The 15,770-nt window shown below is 43.4% G+C and overlaps 1 protein-coding gene across 8 annotated transcripts in view; it reads right to left on the reverse strand.

Annotated features, from left to right (window-relative positions):
* LOC139259737 (speckle-type POZ protein-like A) overlaps window positions 1–15,770 on the reverse strand; it is a 270,126-nt gene that overhangs the window by 204,625 nt on the left and 49,731 nt on the right. For 2 of the 8 annotated variants that reach the window (XM_070875374.1, XM_070875371.1), the window contains one exon: window positions 4,365–4,448. The exons of the other annotated variants lie outside the window; for them this stretch is intronic. The gene's annotated coding sequence lies outside the window, so the exon portion shown is untranslated. The remainder of the gene's footprint in view (window positions 1–4,364; window positions 4,449–15,770) is intronic. 8 annotated transcript variants of the gene reach the window in all.

Raw genomic sequence — 15,770 nt, forward strand, 5'->3', positions numbered from 1 at the left:
AAGGCTTTTGACATTGTTAACCACGAGGGACTATGGAGCGTCCTCTTCCTTTTCGGTTGCCCCCAAAAGTTTGTCGCCATCCTCCGCCTGCTCCACAACGACATGCAAGTGTGATCCTGGCAACGGATCCACCACAGACCCAATCTACATCCGGACCAGGGTCAAGCAGGGCTGCGTCATCTCTATCTTCCTCGTTGCAATGCTCCACCTTATGCTCAACAAGCTCCCCGCTGGAGTGGAACTAAACTATCGAACCAGTGGGAACCTGTTCAACCTTCGTCGCCTCCAGGCTATATCCAAGCCGTCCCATCCTGTGGATCATACACTCAACAAAACAAACACACAAGCTTCGAGGGCATTCACACCAAAAAGAGCCAAAATAGATGCATTTCCACAACATTATGGCTCTCAGGATGGCAGCAGCATCCCACAAATAGCAAGCTAGGAATCAGATCAAGCGGATCAAATGATTAGTCAGAAAATTCAAACAACTTAAAAGTCAACTGTAGGATACCAACAAATAAATGCTGGAATTAACACGGTCAGCATCTGAAAAGAAATTAATTAAAATTTTGGGCTTAGACAATCCGGGTAACCTAAATCATGACCTAGCATGTCCTTATCCTGCTAGATGTGACCAAACTAGTTATTAATTGCTTCAAGTGCTAAACTATATAGCATGCACAGCACTGTTCAACCCATGAAATAGCATCCATTAACACAAATGTTCAAACTATTTCAGTTCCTTTTATGGTTATAGCAGAAAATGCTAAATCTTTCAACTGTTAACAGCTGTTTCCCCTTCATTTACAGGCTAGAGAACTGTTAACATCTGTTTCCCCTTCTTCTCAGGCTAGATAAATGTTCCCTAAGCAATCACACTGCCATCAACGAATGGAATTCTAAGCCAACAATTAAAATGGTCCAGCAATTACAACAATGACAAGACCACCAAAGTCTTCACATTACTTCAAACTTCAGTTAAATCCATTTCTCTTATTACTATGCACCAACCTATTTTAAGTTCCAAGATATATTTGTCATTTAATCTCGCCTGCCTTTCACCCCATCACAGACTTTCCTTTTTGTTGATCATATATGATCAATCACATATCTCTCCTCAGGGGAAAAAAAAGCCACATGCCTGTCCCTTTTGTAGGGCAACTTATTTTTAGCATTACCTTCTTTCTACTTCTAACTGCAAAACTGGCTGCCAATATCTCAGCTTCCAGCTCCAAGTCTGGACCTGCATCGCAATCTCCTGTTTAAGACCTGACTGACTGCCCAAGGTTCTCTGTGTTCCCAGCAAGTAGGAGGGCTGTGCCTTCAACTCTTTCCTTACTTAGGAACTGACCAGTAGGCTTGCCCATCAAACCAATGACTTCCTCTCCCAAGAGCATGTCCTCACCAGACACTCATGCTGGGCTCACACAAATAGGTTTTTGTGTTAAGTTATTGGAGATGAGATGATGATTACTTAATTTTTTCAGTGATTGTACACAATAAGTATAGTTGGCTCATTAACACATTCAGTACTGTCCTTCCTCTCCATTTCAATTTGGGGGACTGCCTATGCTGATGATCCTCTCCATGGCTGCAGCCTGTGGATTTTGAAACCTGTGTGAATTCACTTTGTTTTCAAACATAACTCATTCCCAAATCCTGTGTGTGAAGAGAAAAAAAACATGACAGGCTATATTAAAGTTTGATCTGTATGTGTTCTGGAAACACATCACATGCAAAAAGAGGATGTATGCTGGGTTTACCCTGGATGGTTTTATATACAGGTTAACCTAACTGAACAGGATATGAAGCCTTTGCCCTGGAACAAATAAATCCTATCCAACAGGAACTAAGTTTCCTGTTGATACCATGGTTCTGGACAGGTGCAGCAACTGTTTAAAAAGCACTCTTTAGAATGCTTTCAATGAAAATGAACAGGTTTTGACATACATGAGCATGTTTCTTTGCAGGTTAATGCCTCAACAGCCTAAGTACATCATCAAAATTATTTGATGCTCTCCTGGCCCCCTAACCCCCACGAAAAAATCTGTGTGACTATACCTGATCTTGCAAAACATTATCCAGCTCAAGTTTGCAGAGCAGTTGCTTCAGACAAGAATACCAAAATTATACTAAAAATTTAGGAAAAGATTAAATGCACATTATCAAGGTATTATCCTTGGCCCAGTGGTAGTTTGCTGACCTTGGAATCAGAAGGTCAAGCGTTCAAGTCCCACTCGAGACTTGAGCACATAATCTAGGCTGACACCTCAATGGAGTACCATGGGAGTGCTGCATTGTCATATATGCTGTCTTTAAGATGAGAAATTAAAAGATCCCATGGCATTATTGAAAGAAGACCAGAGAAGTTCATCCCAGTGTCCAGGCCAATATTTATCCCTCAACCAACATCACGAAAACAAATGATCTGCCCATTATCTCATTGCTGTTTGTGGGAACCTGCTATGCTCAAAATTGGCTGCCAGGTTTCCTATAATACAACAGTGACTACACTTCAAAATTACTGATTGGCTGCAAAACACTTTGGGACATCCTGAGGTTGTGAAAGGTGCTATAGTAATACAATGTATTTTATTCCTTTCTTTATATATATATATATAATATATATATATATATATTATATATATAAAAAAAAGAGAAGCTGTGTTACAGGTTAAGTACTTCACATCAAAAGAGCATTCCCGAGAGGGCCGCTCTCCTTTCCTTCACTTTCTTACCAGAGATAAAACATTTAATCATCATAGGCAGTCCCTCGAAATGAGGATGACTTGCTTCCACGTCAAAAAAGGATGAGTTCACAGTGTTTCAATGAAGGACCTAATATTCCAGGTCTCGAACTACAAAGTGTGGAAGATGCCGGTGCGTGAATTTTTTTAACGTGGGGTGGCCGTTGCACACCAGCCACCACACGGGCTTGACAGAGCTAGGTCTTGGTCCAGTGAGGATTACCCAAGACAACTGGAGACCAGCTCTGCTGCACGGACCTAGTGCGCACACATATCGCTGTGTGGGCTGGCCCGTGCTGCCCTGGGTCCTCGTCTCTTCTGGTCCCAAACTCTCCTGGGCCCCGATCACATCCCTCTACAATCTTTCGCCACTCCTTCGCCCCGACCTCGCCACTCCTGCTGTACCTATCCACGCTCCAATCACCGACCTGGACCTTGATGACGTCCCTCTTCACTGCCGTCGCCCTCCTGCACCAGCTCGCGCTGTACCTTGAAGTGGTATATCTCCATGCTGCCCATGGCAGCCACTCGCCGCTCCTTTTAAGGTCCCAACCTGCCACTGATGGTGTCTCGCAGGTCAGGCCCACCACGAAGTATAAGCTGTTGTACATTTCATAGCTGCACCTTGTCTACACAGTACAGCAATACCAATCTCATGACACTATTAGCTTTTCACAAACCCAAAGCCAGATCAATGTCAACTAATCTAGCAAACAAAGATTTTGGAGAAAAGAACTAAAGCCCTTAGGTACAATGAAAAATAATCCAACAATGCACAAAAGAAAATGCAACAGATCTTTTCAGTGGTGTATCGGATCCAAACACTAAACGGGTTTGCAATATTGGCCCAGTATTTGCTGGGAAATTAACAGCGAGTTCCATGCGATTTGTGGCGAGGAAGAGATATGCGGCGAGTTGCGAATCGCCACAAACTGCTGGACGATTTGTGCTGCCATTCACCTCGCAAAATCGGGAGCTCACCATCAACCTCCCAAGAGTTTCAAAAAATTGCTGCGTTTGCGCTGTTAAAACCAATTTGCCGCAGAAAGTTAGAACTGGTACTCAACACTTATAATTACAAGATTTATGTTCCTGCAATGCCACTCAATCTCTCCGGTCCAGAATGGGAATTGATACTGTGGAGTCCCATTCCTAAAAAAGGCAGTAAATTGTTCCTATCGGCTTTATAGATTTTTAATCTTACTTTTCCTTTGTCTCTTTTTTCTCTCAATCCAATCTTTCTTTCCCTCTCTATTTCTCCTTCTGTATCTAATTGTGACTTCAATTCACCCTCATGCCTTACTATCTTTCTCAATCCTTAAATGTCATTGGTTAAAGAGCTAGACTGTTGGTCCTGTCGTTCATCAATGTCCCAGGTGCCCCACTAATTGTTACTCTCAGCTCGCACTTTCAGCAATTTGCGGCACAAAACTTTTACAACCTGAAGGGTGAAGAACAAAATTGAGCAAACAGGTCACGCCGCAAGATGCCTTGCTCCAGAAAATTCTGGGCTATTGTATTTCCTGTAATTAATATACCTTTTGTAAATTATTTTGTATATTTACAGTTATCAGTCATAGCCAGAAACATTGGTTCGCCATTCATTACACTTACCCACAGACTTTAGACTTTTGCACTGCAACTTGTAGTTGGGAGAGTGTCAAATCAGTGCAGCACCCTCTTCAGGGGATCTGGGACCTGTATCAATAGGGCAAGGAATGGTGTGTCATCTTGTGGATATCTGAACGGAATATATGGAATTAAGGACAGTAAAGTAAACGGGATATATGAAAATGTATAAGCCATGGAAGAATAGCTGGGAGAATGTCAGATTGCAAATAGTGCAACATCAGCATAGCTAACAGTCTGTCTCAAGGTTTCAAGTCACTAATCCTGCCAATAATATATAATTGTAACATGAAATACATCTGCAGAATTGCAAGGTCTCAGTAAATAGTCACACCATTAGATTGAAACATTTGGAGGCAATACTTGAGCTTTCAAGAAGAACATCTCATATAGATTGACTAATGAGTGGCTGAGTTAGACTGTCAATCCATTTGTATTTTGTTATCTGATTTCAAAACTGTATAACTGTTAACGCTTTACGATGTAACTACACCTATCCGTAGGGAGTGTGTACGCTCTATCCAGAGAGTATATCTTCTGTCTGATAGGTCTTACTGGCCGGTAATAAAGACTGCTTTGTTCAAAGCACAAGACGTATTCGACTCAGTAATTTTACTGAACCAGATTGAAGTAAAAGAATCCAGGAATTAACAATCTTAGCCAATCAGATTGAGGAATCCTTACTGATTCATGCATGGTCTGAACCAAGAAGTGTAAGTTAGAATATTTAGTTCAATGCAAAATCATGTGTAGAAAGTAAAATGGAGAAGGAAAGACAGATGGGATTAAGAGGGAGAGATAAAATAGACAAAGAAAAAGTAAAAAAAAACATTTTTAATAATTTTAATTTTTTTAAATCTACAACTATAATTCAAATCTGAAGGAATGAGACTCCACACATGTAAACGTAAATTTTCAGTACCACAGAGGTTGTTTGGCAGTAATTAAGACTTGTCACGCTCTTAAAAATTCACTTACACTTGAATGGACAATTTTTCTGGCTTATTTAGTGGGTATCTATGGAATAGTACCCCAACTTCACACCGTTGGCTATATGTGAATGCAGTGTCTCTTGGCAAGTTACTAGTAGTGAAGCTTGTGGAGCAGCAGGAAAACTCGGACAGCAACTTCCAGATTTCCGTGTTTAACTGCACGTATGCGGTTGCTAGAGGCTGTTGTCCAATTTGTTCCTTCATAAAGGCGAGAGTGGAAAGCCACACCGTTATTCTTACCGCAAAATCCAGGCTATTAAGTGTCCAAACTCAGTTTGTGTTTATTTGTAGCCAACCATCAGAATTTGTAGACAAGTCTACCTCCCCCGCTTTCAAAATGAGGCACTGCCTTGGCAGTAACTGCTTGTAATCTTTACTGGTTTGGGGATATTGCTTACATCAGCTGGCATTCATACAGTTTACAAGCTGTACTTATCAGTCCATCAGCCTTAAATTCAGACAAAATGTTCAAATCTGAATTCACACACCATTACCATTTAGTTCCTAGGACTGTACGTCCTCCATGCTGAGCTGCAAGTCACCAAATATTTTGCAAATTATGTAATGCTTATATATATATTTTTTTTTTAAAAAGGCCAGACACAATACAATTTGATATTAGCAGCAAAAATCTAAAATAGTGAATCGATCCTAGTATGGCAGGACAACAACCAGGTCAGACACCTACAGCTAATTACAGGACATACCCATACAGCTGATTGCTCTGAAGATATACATTCGGAGCACACACGTCAAAGATGCAAAATTAAAATATTGAAATTGTGCTTTGTATGGAAAAAAAATTTGAACTTGGAAGTACTAAAGTTGGACATTTATGCTGCTCAACTATCAGCTAGAGGGTTTCAAGGCACGAATTTAACATTTCAGAATTTACAAAGACATCAGGGTACTTGACTAAAAAAAAGTGCTAAACAAGGAGGAGAGGAAGGTCAGTGCTCAAAACTGGAATACTTTTATCCAATGCTCCCAGGTCTGCTTCACATTGAAAGTGGAACCTTGTTGAGACCAAACAGTTATCTGTAATATCATGTCACATGGTGTAAACTGTGATTCAGTCCTTGTGATATTTTGTCATCATCTCAAACCATTAAATGGCTTTAACTAAGATTTTCAAGCAACAAAAATATAAGTACAAGCTTCCCCTAGCTGTTACACACCATCTTTTTTACCTCTACGATATGTAGACTATCAGGCCAGAAGAGCAGGGCAATTCTCCCCAGTGTCCTGGCCAATATTTATCCCTCAATCAACATCACATCATCATCATCATCATCATCAGGCAGTCCCTTGAAACGAGGATGACTTGCCTACACGCCGAAAAGGGAAGAGTTCATAGATGTTTCAATGAAGGACCTAATATTCCAGGTCCCGAACTACATCTTGAAGGGTGGAAGATGTCTGTGCGTGGATTTTTTTTTATGTGTGGTGGCTGTTGCACACCAGCCATCACATGGGCTCGACAGAGCTAGGTCTTGGTCCACTGGCAAGGATTAACCAAGATGACTGGAGACCTGCTTTGCTGCACAGACCGAATGCGCACAAACATCGCAGTGTGGGCTGGCCCATGCTGTCCCTGGGCCCTCACCTCTTCTGGGCCCCGAACTCTCGCCTCTCCTGGGTCCCGATCACATCCCTCTACGAACACTTGCCGCTCCTTTGCCCCGACCTCGCCATTCCTGTTGTACCTGCCCGCACTGCAGTCAGCCGTTGCCCTCCTGCAGCAGCACGCGCTGCTCCCTGCAGTGGTATGGCGCGGCACGTTGCTCCCTCTCATGGTCCCGGCCTGCTGATTGTCTTGCTGGTCGGGACCATTCCGATTTCTGGGCCAGGCCGCCGCACGCGGTTCCTCTAAGGTGGGACATTGCTATGTGCAAATTGGCAGCCACGTTTCCCACAATGACTACACTTCAAAGTTACTTCAATGGCTGTGAAGCACTTTGGGCCACCCAGAGTATGTGAAAGGCACTTTGTAAATGCAAGTCTTTTTTTCTTTCCCATTTCCCACTTGTGTTCATTTTTCAACATTCAGATGCATAACACTAAACACATGAGCGTGCGGCCGAGTGAAGGAGGGCTGACGCAGACGCGCAGCAGCGTAAAACGCGTAGCGACGCGAGACGTGCGGCGGCACGAGCGTGCGGCCGAGTGAAGGAGGGCTAACGCAGACGCGCAGCAGCGTGGAACGCGTAGCGGCGCAGGACGTGCGGCGGCGCGAGCGCGCGACCGAGTGAACGTGGGACGACGCGAACGCGCAGCAACGTGAACCGCGGGGTGATATCAAAGTCAGTGCTGGTTTCAGTAAGTCTCTGTTTATTTTAAGTGTTTTAAAGTGTTTCAAATCGCGCGGCGATGCGAACCGCGGGGCGACGTAGAAGTCAGTGTTAGCTTTAGTAAAGTCTGTTTATTTTGAGTTTGTTCAAAGTCAGTGTTAGTTTCAGTAAAGTCTGTGTTTATTTTAAGTTTGTTCAAATCGCACGACGACACGAACGCATAACGACACGGTAATTAGAGTCAGTTTAAATACGAGGGGCAGCGTGAAAATGGGTAATCGGTTGGATAAAACAACGGATGCGGATAGTCCGCTACAAAAGTTATGTGAGGAATTCCCTGAAAGAGCTGAAGACTTTAGAAAATTATCAGGAGCCCTGAACAAATTATTAGGAGATGACCAGTGGCCTCTAGGTGGCACTAGAAGCGTAGAGGTAGCAAACAAAGCACAGGGATTGTCAAAAATTAAAAGATGCATCACTTCTGTCAAGTTGGCAAATAAATGCTATTAAATTGGGACTCTCATTGACAGAGGGAACACATGTTAAAACTGTCGACGTCTTAAAAAAAAGAATGTGCGCACGAGAAACTGTCTAATAGATCCTCTGGGACCTCTGAGAAAGGTATTGACCGACTACGTAGTCAAATGGCTGGCTTTGTGTTAACCGAGGCTGATGATGAAATTGATGAGTGGTCACTGACTCAGCGCCCAACGGCGCCTGCCGCACCCCCTGGCCCTTTGCTCCAGTCCTCTTCCCAACACCCTCCACCTTACACTCCGGCGAGAGGAGTTAAAAATAACCCCATACCACCAAAGCAACAAACCCAAACTGACTCCTCATCCTCCGATAGCGATTCGGATCCCCAGTTCACAAGCAATATAGCCGAAAGGACCAGATCTCTCACTCGAAAGGGCAGAACTATATCTCGATATCACAGACAGTCCCGTAAATCTTCTAGTCAATCTACCAGTCCAAGTTGTGAAAGACATAGCAAACACTCCCGCCGATCGAGACGCAGAACTGTCAAGCAGTCAGACAGCTCCGAAACATCCTCCGACCTAGAAATGATTTCCAGGATCCCAAAATCCCAACACCAATTCCCTGTCAGACCAATGCCAAACCCTGATGCACAACAAGCTGCAGACCACCCCACTATAGATGTCTATGTGATCTTCGAACAACTATTCGATTGCTCACGCTATCCGGACAAATGGAAAGGGCAGTTAGATATTATTGGCAGGAAAAGAAAGGGGAGGGGGGAGGTGCGCCCCCAACCCGGGTCAAGACTGAATATGTGACTAGAAAGGAAGAGCCATCTCGGGAGGAAGGATCAATAGAACCGCAGTGTTGCATACAGGATTGGATGGATAAGCAAGGATACGGTTATACTAAACAACCAAACGGCCCGAGCCCTGCTAATAAATCTCCCTATTGTCCCCGGCATGGTATGGGAAGAGGCCGGGACTGGGTAAGAGGAATTGACTGTTTTAATTGTGGGCAGGAAGGACATTGGAATAAAAATTGCCCCTACCGTCAGCATGGAAAAGGAAGAGGAGGAAGAGGAGGGGGGCAAGGGGGGAGAGGAGGATCTTACACTAACTTCTCCCAGAACAACCCCTTTGGTCAATTGTCCCCCGATTGACTACGCAGCTTGATTGTGCAGGGATCCTCCCCGGACGACGAACCAATGATATTGTTAAAAATTCTGAATGAGTGGCAACCCTTTTTGATAGATACGGGAGCCTTCATGTCTTCTGTACAATTAAAGCTTAAACTCCCTGCCTCTACTGAAACACAGGAACTTTCAGGATTCCTGGGACAAATCTCGACATTCCCGGTGTCAGAACCGGTTAAAATGGGTTACCAGGAAGAATCGGTGGAACATCGATTTGTTATCACAACCAATCTGGACTGTAACTTGATGGCTAGAGACCTCCTCTGCAAATTCCAGTTGCATTTGGAGTGTGGAGATGATGGGATTATTGTAAAACAGGGAACCCTTAAGCGGCAGTATTATACCACTAGAACCCCTCAGTGGTGGTCTCTGGACCTGCCGCAGGCACCCTATCACGTGACCCTAGCATACGATCCCAGTGGAAAGAATCAGGACCTACAGAACTTTTATCAGGATCACGAAGGGGAAGTGAAGGAAATTCTATTAAGGGCTAGAGTGACTGGACCGGAAGGGAAGGCAGATTTTGTGGAAATGGACAGCCCCCAACGGTGGCACCACATATTACTCGTGAAGTATTACCTCCCCACCACGCTAAAGATTTGGGAGTTATGGTGCGCCAGGCTATAGACGAGGCTGACCCTACCAGCCGGGATGTGCAAATTGTAAAACATGGCCGAACAGTCCAATTCCACGGGGACCCCGAGAAGGTCTTAACGACTCTACAGCATCATACTGGCTCTGACAGACCTGACTATGTGGATCCTCATGTGTGGGCAGAGGACCTCTCCCAAGTGGGTTATCACAGGCAATACCGAGTATCCACCGAGCTTTGGAGGCTAGCAGAGTCGAACCAATTTGCCAGTTTCCAGTCCCTAGCAAGGCTAAACAAATGCGACAGTGTTTGGGGATGATCAATTACTGCAGATCCTGGATCCCTAATGTTGCCCTGATGACTAAGCACCTCACCCCGTATACAAATAAGTAAGGCAGCTTTGAAATAGAAACCGTAGACGTCCAAGCCTTCAAGGAACTAAAGACAGCCCTGCTGCAAGCTCCGGCTTTGGGCCGGCCCCTCTATGACCGGCCCTTTCAACTGTATTGTACAATTCTGAAAGACTGTGCTACCGTTGTCTTAACACATCTCACTCCGTAGCTGCCCTCCTGGGCCAACTGCAGACTCAACACCTTACCATGGCCAGGCAAAGCAGATATGAGATCTACTTACTAAACAATCCTAAGCTGACCTTTCGGCACTGTACTGCAATTAATCCGGTCTGTTTTCTTACTGAGCCACCCCAAGATGAGGAAGAACCCAGTCATGATTGTTTATCTTTAATTCAAGAGGCCACATCAGTCAGGGAAGATGTTGACGGAAGTTCTTCTATTAATCCAGAAGGTACACGAATCTCAGGATACGCCATAGTAAACCAGGAGAATCAGGTCTTGGAATCTGCCGCTTTTGAAACCGCCTATTCTGCCCAACAAGCTGAACTATTCGCCCTCACCCGAGCCTGTATCTTGGCCAAAGACCTTAAAGTCAATATCTATACCGACTCTAGGTATGCCTTTGGGGTGGCCCATGATTTCGGACAATTATGGAAAAATAGGGGATTCCTAACCTCACAGGGGAATGAGATATCCCATAAGCAACTAGTATCTGATTTGTTGCAAGCCCTCATGCTCCCCAAGCACATTGCCGTTGTTAAATGTACCGCCCACACTACCGGAAATTCTCTGGTTGATATAGGGAATCGTTGTGCTGACCAAGAGGCTAAACAGGCCTCTCGTGACCAACAGATGGTAGTGCCCAAAATGATGAGTCAGACTAAAAATCCTGCGAAGGATAAGTTAGCCTCGGAAAAACCAATGCCAACCATCCAAGATGTTATCAAAGCACAGGAGGACGCTCCTGAAAAAGATAAACTGTTGTGCAAATATTATGGATGTACTTATGACAATGTTTCTAAACTCTGGACCACTCCCGCGGAACAGACTTGCATGTCTGACGAGTTGGCTCTATGGGTTATTGAATGTATGCATTTTGCTACTCATTGTGGAGCAAGGACCACGAGTGACACACTTTTGGCTACTTGGTGGCACCCTAGACTCCAGGCGCTCACCCAGAACATCAGTAGTCGTTGCCTGGTTTGCCAGCAACATAATCCAGGGAAGGGAATCCCCTGTGATTGGGGTAAAACGCCCCTACCCGAAGGTCCCTTTGAGACATTTCAGTTGGACTACATTGAGTTGCAAAAAGTTCAGTGTTACAAATATGTGTTAGTAATAGTAGATGTGTTTAGCAGATGGATTGAAGCCTACCCTACCCTGGACAATAAGGCTCAAACTGTTGTTAAGGTGTTAATGAGGGAAATTGTTCCTAGATATGGTATCTCAGCTCGACTGATGACCACCTATGTTCTTTCTCTGACTCAGGCTCTGCGACTAGCTCACAACCAGGTTCAAGATGCTCACCTCGACCTCCCAGTTTTACCCGAATTGTCCCTCGTGGCACCAGGGAAGTATGGATTCGGAAGGGATTAGAGCCACAATGGGAGGGGCCTTTTCAGGTGTTACTCACTGCAGCCAAGGTTGAGGGGAAAAGTGCCTGCACCACTGCAAGCTCACCACCCTCTAACGAACCTATTTTACTGGTTATTCTAACTCCTGTTTCTGTTCCAAACTTCCTCTTCTCCATAGCTGAACAAGGCCGTTGGCATCCTAATTGGAACGTGGACCAGTTTGAACTTTTATCCGTAGTGATAGTCAGCCAGCTACACCGACAGTGACCTGAGAAGAGAGACGGGAAAACTGAACTCTTTTAATCAGCAAAATAATTGGACTATTTATCTGAATCCTGAGCCATAAGATGAAACTGTCTGTATGCCACAGTCTGTATAATAGTGTTCATATATGACAGTTCCGGCGCATGGGAGGGGAGACAGAGACGAGAGCTCCATGTAAACACCTTTTTGTACATGTCTTATGTTTATGCGCAAAATGGGAACTTTTCTAGATGTTGGGTGTGTTCACATTCCCTATACCTTCCAAAGGGGGAATTCCTTTGCGCCCCATTCCACTAACCCTAACTGAGACTGTCAGATGGATTCAGAGCCAAACTATCATGAGAGGAGGGGTGCCAATACAATACTGCTGAAGCTCTGGAGGGCATCACAGCTGAAATGGTAGCAATAAGGACCGTAGCATTACAAAACCGAATGGCCCTCGATTACCTGTTAGCTGAGAAAGGGGAAACGTGTGCCCTGACAGGGTCTGAATGTTGCACTTACATTCCTGAGAGTTCAGAAAACATAACCAATCTCGCTGATCACATAAGAAGGAAGGTGAAGAAGTTATCCACACCAGCAGAAGGATCTAGCTGGTTTGATTGGCTATCAGATGGATCTTGGAGATCCTATCGAATTGTGGGTTGCCTTAACCTTTGTTGTAAAGTAATGATGGCAAGGTTAGCAAACCCTCTTGTGGTCAAGGACTCCCGAGTTATGATCCAACGAACTAAAGAACTACTCGACACTAACAGCAATATGATTCAGGAAATAGAGTGTGAACGGATGAATGCAATACTCCTAGAATGATCCTAAGTGTTATCATGGAATGATAAAAGGAGGGAATGTGAATGTTTAAAAATGTATAGAGACATTGAAGTTGAGAACGTGGGAATTGTATAGGGACAGTATAAGCTAACAAACAATTCATGGAGGAATAGCCATGACATCTCAGACTCGAGACTGCGAAATGTTACAACACTAACACATATTGAAACAAAACCCACAGCTTGCAGAAAAACCTCAAGGTCTTATTAAATCATGTTATTAACCTGAAACATTAACAGAAGGTCTTTGTTTAAAATCAGACCATACTTAGGTCGGCTTATGAGTGGTCAAAGGGAAAGAGGGATCTAAGAGGATAGGCTGGACTAGGATGTCACTCTAGCCCTATCTTGTTATCTTTTGCCGAAAATGTATAACCATCGTGCCTTTACAATGTAACGTCACTTTGTCCGTAGGAAGTGGGTGCGTTCGAACAGACTTGCATTCCTTCTGTCTGATAAAGTCCCCGATCGGGATTTGCTTTTTAAATAAAAGCTTGCTTTGTTTAAAGCACAAACGGTAATCGTTTCAGTAATTTTGCTGAACCAGATTGAGGTAAAAGACTCCAGAAATCAACACAATCAATAGCTATTTTACACTACATTTACCAAGCCACCCGAAACATCTATATTTTTATCACACCCTTGAAGGTCATGCAATTGACAGACAAGGATAACTTTGACATTAACGTACACCACCATTCCTTCATTGCCACTGGATCAAAATTTCCGACCTAACACCATCACAGAAACACCATCAGCACAAGGACTGAAGCAATTCAGGGAGAAAGTCTACCATCACCTTCCCAGAATAACTAGAGATGTGCAATAAATGCAATCTTACCAGTGTTGCCCATTTTCAGAAAAAATGTTGTTAAAAAATCTTGAGTACATCATGATTATTCTCCAGAATAAAAGGGGCATATTCAAACCGACAGTGATGTGGACAAAAGATCCTTATCCCAATGACCAAATTAACACAAATGTCTATCGCAACGCTCCCGTCCCAAGCGATACGAGATTGTGACATCCTATAGAGCCAACTACACCTCACAATAGCAAGGCTTTTCTCACTTAAAAAATATTCAAACAATTTATACACTCCCAAAAATATATTAATTTTAATATATTGTTTATGAATTATATTTCATGAGGTAACTCCACTTAAACACATGATTTTGCTACTAATAAATAAAATAAAGCAAATTCCCTTCTGAAAGATTTTCCACACTTAGCAGATTAAAATGCTGTAGCTGACAATTATACACCTTAAGTATATCACAATTTCATCTTGATCAAAAGCTATGCAATTTTCTTGTTTGAAAATAGATTTAATTCTTAACTTGTTCTAGCCAGAAAGATTCAATACAAGTATCTTTCAGCGTCAACAGTGATATTTAGGTCATTGAGCCCCAAGAATCAGGAGGCAACTCATTCAAATATTTCACTGAAGATTCATCTTCACCCAGCTTAGTTAAATCAGAGGTCCAAAAAAAAAGTTTCAATGAAATCCTACTTTGGAGTAAGAAGATGTAAAGAACTGTCAGGGTCTGCAAACATTCGAAGCAGGTACAGCAACAGAAGAATGAAGGAGCTTTATACAATCATCTACCACAGCCCGAGTACTTAACATGGCCCAATTAAACATTGTACAATAAGCTGCGTGACAAGACAGTCCGGTTCTTAGTGCTACCAAGATCAAGATTCATCGCAAAATCTCCTACTCTAATTCATACTTCCCAAAGACCCCAAAACTGTGGAAAACCTTGCTTCCCTCAATCCTTACTTCCTCCTCCAACCTTCAAGCTTTTAAAGCCATCTTTATCATCTAAGCATTACTTTATTTACTTCACATGCTCTCCTAAATTTCTCAACGCAAGTGCTGTTCAGCTAGATTTCCCCATTTTTCAACAAAAAGAAACTGCCTAACACACAAATTGCTTTTTGGCAAGAAAGCTTAACTCAAGTAGTACAACAATTAAAATTAATTAAGAAAAGAGGTATTAGAAAAACTGGCTGTACTTAAAGTAGATAAATTACCAGGAGCAGATGGGATGCATCCTAAAATGCTGAAGCAATTGAGGGTGGAAATCAGAGAGGTACTGGTCATAATATTCCAATCCTCCATTGATCCAGGGTGATGCCAGAGGCCTGGAGAACTGCAAATGTTACCCCATTTTTCAAAAAAGGGTGTAAAGATAAATCCAGCAACTACAGGCCAGTCAGTTTAATCTCGGTAGTGGATAGCTTTTAGAAACAGTAATCAGAGACAAAACTAACAGTCACTTGGATAGGTGTGGATTAATTAAAGAAAGCCAGCACAAATTTATTAAAGGCAAATCATATTTAACCAACTTGATCGAGTTTTTTTTGATGAGGTAACAGAGGGTTGATGAGGGTAATGCGGTGTGCATGGATTTCCAAAACGCATTCGAAAAAGTACCACATAATAGGCTTGCCAGCAAAGTTTAAGCCCATGGAATAAAAGGGACAGTGGGAGCATGGATAAGAAATTGGCTAAGTGACAGGAAAGAGAGAGTAGTGGTGAACGGTTGTTTTTCGGTCTGGATGAAGGTATACAGTGATGTTCCCCAGGGATCAGTTCTAGGACCATCATCATCATAGGCAGTCCCTCAGAATCGAGGAAGACTTGCTCCCACTCTTAAAATGAGTCCTTAGGTGGCTGTACAGTCCAATACGAGAGTCACAGTCCCTGTCACAAGTGGGACAGAATTGTTGGGGGAAGGGTGGGTGGGACTGGTTTGCCGCACGCTCTTTCCACTTGATTTCTGCACGTTCCTGCCGATGAGACTCGAGGTGCTCAGC

Source organism: Pristiophorus japonicus, chromosome 3 (genome assembly GCF_044704955.1).
Source record: "Pristiophorus japonicus isolate sPriJap1 chromosome 3, sPriJap1.hap1, whole genome shotgun sequence".
Lineage (NCBI taxonomy): Eukaryota > Metazoa > Chordata > Chondrichthyes > Pristiophoridae > Pristiophorus > Pristiophorus japonicus.